This window comes from Dipodomys spectabilis, unplaced genomic scaffold (assembly GCF_019054845.1).
Source record: "Dipodomys spectabilis isolate Male_0828 unplaced genomic scaffold, ASM1905484v1 ptg000152l, whole genome shotgun sequence".
NCBI classification, from domain to species: Eukaryota; Metazoa; Chordata; class Mammalia; order Rodentia; family Heteromyidae; genus Dipodomys; species Dipodomys spectabilis.
This window is the reverse complement of record NW_024870829.1, coordinates 2,068,846-2,072,563: the sequence shown is the minus strand read 5'-3', so window position 1 is coordinate 2,072,563 and position 3,718 is coordinate 2,068,846. Positions and strand designations below refer to the sequence as shown.

General features: G+C 34.2%; 1 non-coding gene across 1 annotated transcript; it reads left to right on the top strand.

Annotated features, from left to right (window-relative positions):
* Positions 1-309: 309 nt before the first annotated feature.
* LOC122118443 lies at positions 310-416 on the top strand. Its single transcript, XR_006149366.1, has one exon. It is a non-coding gene; the product is annotated as a U6 spliceosomal RNA (small nuclear RNA).
* Positions 417-3,718: the final 3,302 nt, after the last annotated feature.

Below are 3,718 nucleotides of genomic sequence, written 5' to 3'. Positions count from 1 at the left end.
AAGCAAATTCGCAAAATCAAATATATTTAAACCATTAAAACTTTTAACAAAACTCAACACTTGCTGCAGTGTTCATTAGACAGGTGCCTTGTATAGAATAATTGAATTCCTCCTCCTACACATCTCTTGAACAACAAATATCTGGAATTATTTTGTTTTTGACATGTCAATCTTGACTTTATTCTTAAATGTGTGCTTATGTAAGAAGTACATGGCTCTAAAATTTCATGAAAATTTTTTTAAACTTACTTTTTGTTGAATTGTCTAGTTTAAGAAAATCAATTACACTTTATATATAAAACATGTTCTATGCTCCATTCAGCATCACGTACTCTAACATTGGAACGATACAGAGAAGATTTGAATGGCCCCTGCGCAAGGATGACAGGCAAATTCCTGTACCATTCCATACTTTTACAACAACAGATGCTGGAGGGGATGTGGCCACAAGGGAACTGTACTGCACTCTGAGTGGGAGTATAAACTTGTTCAACCTCTTTGGAAAGTAGTATCGAGGTTCCTCAAAAGACTCCACATAGAACTCCCCTATGACACAGCAATCCCACTTTTGGGCATTTACCCAAAATATCACAAACAAGAAGGTACTAAAACTACCAGCACAATTATATTTATTGCAGCATTGTTTAAGATAGCTAAGATATAGGACCAACCCCGATGCCCCTCATCAGATAAATAGATCAAGAAAATGTGCTATTTATACCAATGAAATTCTACGCCTCCATAAGAAAGAATGGCATCGCCCAATTTGTTAGAAAATGGAAAGACTTAAAAAAATTATTAAGTGAAGTAAGCCAAGTCCAAAGAAACATAGGTCCCAGGGTTTCCCTAATTTTTAATAACTAATATATGTCTGGGATAAGCAGAAAAGGTCAAATCTATGCACGTATGACCAGATAAGATGTTGTTAAGGGAAATGAACCCCCAAAATAGGAACACAAGTGTTTTGTTTTTTCTTTCTTGCTATTTTTCTAACGTACTTATAACAGGCTATGTGATTTTTTTGTTTCTTTATATGTTCCTCCCCCATGCTATAACCCCTGTTTTCACTGTATTTGAATTTGGTGTGCCCACCTCTTGCATATACACTCCTGTAATTTGGGGAGGGGAAGGAAAAACCAAAATGCTTAAATAGGGATTCAGGTTGACCCATTGTAACAATGAGATGCACAAGACACTATGTTGAAAACTGAACTTTACAATTTAGGCAGGGGAATGGGGGAGGGGAGTGTACTTGTAGAGGTGGGAGGGAAGGGACGGTAGAGGGAAAATAAAGGAGGAGGTAACAATGCTTGTTAGGAAATGTACTCATTACTTGCTCACGAAAATGTGACCTCTCTGTACAGTATTTTTAAAATAAAAAATATGAAAATGTTCTGAGATGAAAGAGTTTATTTCCTTTATTTTACTCATATAATATGGCTGTTGCAACAATGAGAAGTACAAGTTGTCATGTCCAAAAGCTTTACAACTTCGGGAATGGGGGGGAAGGAGAAGGTTTGGGATTGGGGGGGAGGGGGGAGGCTGGGAAGGGATGTGAAGGGTAAACCAAAGGAGGAGGCTGCAATGCTTGGTAAGAAATGTACGCATTATCCTGCCCATGTAATTGTAACCCCTCTGTACAGTATGTTCACAAATAAAATAAAATTAAATTTAAAAAAAAATTAAATTAAATTAAAAAAAAGAAATCAATGCAAAACACTGATATGAAGGTATTTTGAATAAATGTGTATATGTGCACATGCACGTGTTCTCATGCACTTGCATGTATGTTGTTGTGCTCACAGTTTGAAAAAAGGGCTTCAAAGTCTTGCTAGGCCTTTCCTCTCTAGATAGGTGAGCTACTATATGAGCTACATTTCCATTGCTGGCCCTTTGTTAACTGATTGAAATTTTTGAAAAATAATCTCATGAATTTATTTTGCCCTGATTGGCTTCCACTGTTATCCACAGGTCTCTGGCTCCTGAGTAAATATGCTGAGTAGTTAAGATTACAGGTGGGACCAAACAGCACAAGGCTTTCAGAATAATTTTAAAAGTAGAAGAAAGTTTACTTCACGGGGGCCTGTTTTATCATCTCCTACTTTTAAAGCATTTTGGAGTGATTATTTGTGTATTTTTTTCATTTTTTGGATTCTTAAGAAAGTAAGTGATGATATTTAAAAGTTTAGTACATTTTAAACGGAACCTGGAAAAATGGGACAGAATATATTTGTCTCTCTTATAAGCTCAGCTCTGTTCATGATAACCCAATGTCACCAACACAGTCTGTGTTGAAGAAAAAATGTAACAGAAAACAATCACCATGGGCAATAATTGCTATGGTATTATTTCTTGGACAATATGAACATTGAATAGAGAGTGTAAGAGAATGGAGAGATTTTACCTACCTTTTGTGTATTGCTGAAATACTTTTGGAAACTTTGACTCATTTCCTTCCTCACAGTGTGTGTTTGGGCCATGCACTTACTGCCTTTAATTACAATTTTTCTCAACACTAAAATGGTAATAACATGCTAGAAAATGTTATCTAAAGAATTAAGGAAAATAAAACTTGTGAAATACTTAACATAAACTTCCATGAATGAGTTTTGAGTTTAGCCAGCAATTTTTTTTAAATACTAAAAAGAATGTGATAAGTATTACAGAAACCATTGCATATAGTGAGCAAACAGAAGTAATGTTATCTATTGACCATGCTCTTCTTCCAAGGAAGCCAGGTGGATTATTTCTCATGCTGTAAATCAAACTTGTTATCTTATGTCTTGATAGTGTAAAAATATCAGGACAAAATAATAAAGGAATGTTGTAGACTGAGGCGAAGTCCATATGAAAATGTGCAAAACTGATAAAACATAAAAGTATCTGAGCATTATATTGTGTTTTACATCATTTAAGTTACATTGCAAAGTTAAGAAAGACCTAGAAAAATGGATTCTCTTTTTGATGTCCTATCATAGGTCCTTGGATGAACTCTTTCCTCATTCTTGTAAAGGCATCATCAGATGAGGGGAACTATATTATTTTTTGTTTGCTTCTGTCCATTTATTTTTCATTTGAAATCTGAACTACTTGAGACTGAAAGAAAACAAGGAAATTAGACACTCAGTCTTTGGAAAGAACAATCAATGTGAAATGAATAAAATGCATACAGCCTTGTAAAAGGTCTGACTAAAGTGAGTTATATAGTCTCAAGCATAAACAGAAAATGATTAAGCAATATCATGTTATTTAAAATTGAAAATGTTAAGAGTTGCTTAATATTGTTCCTTTCTAAGACCTTGAGTTAATTATTGATTTTTGTATAGAAAGATTAAAGATGAGATTAACAAGAAACTTGATTAAAAGTGGAGAAAAGTTCTGAATAGACATGTTCTCCTTAAAGCCCTGAAAATTTCCAGTGGGTTTACAAAGTTCTTTAATACCACTTCTATGCTGATTTAATTCTTTTTGAGCAGAAGTCATTAGAGAAATGTAATTCAAAATTACTATGATACTACTTCGTAATTATTATAACTTTTATCAAAAAAATTAAAGGAATCAGGTGTGGTGGTAAAGGCTTTTAATTCCAAGCATTTAGGAGGTTGGATTTAAGTCTAAGGCCAGTCTGGAATACTGAAGATAATAAAAAACCTGCCCTTTATTACCTTTTAACAAAGGTAATAATGCTGAGAGTGTGGAGAAAAGGAAATTTTCTGCA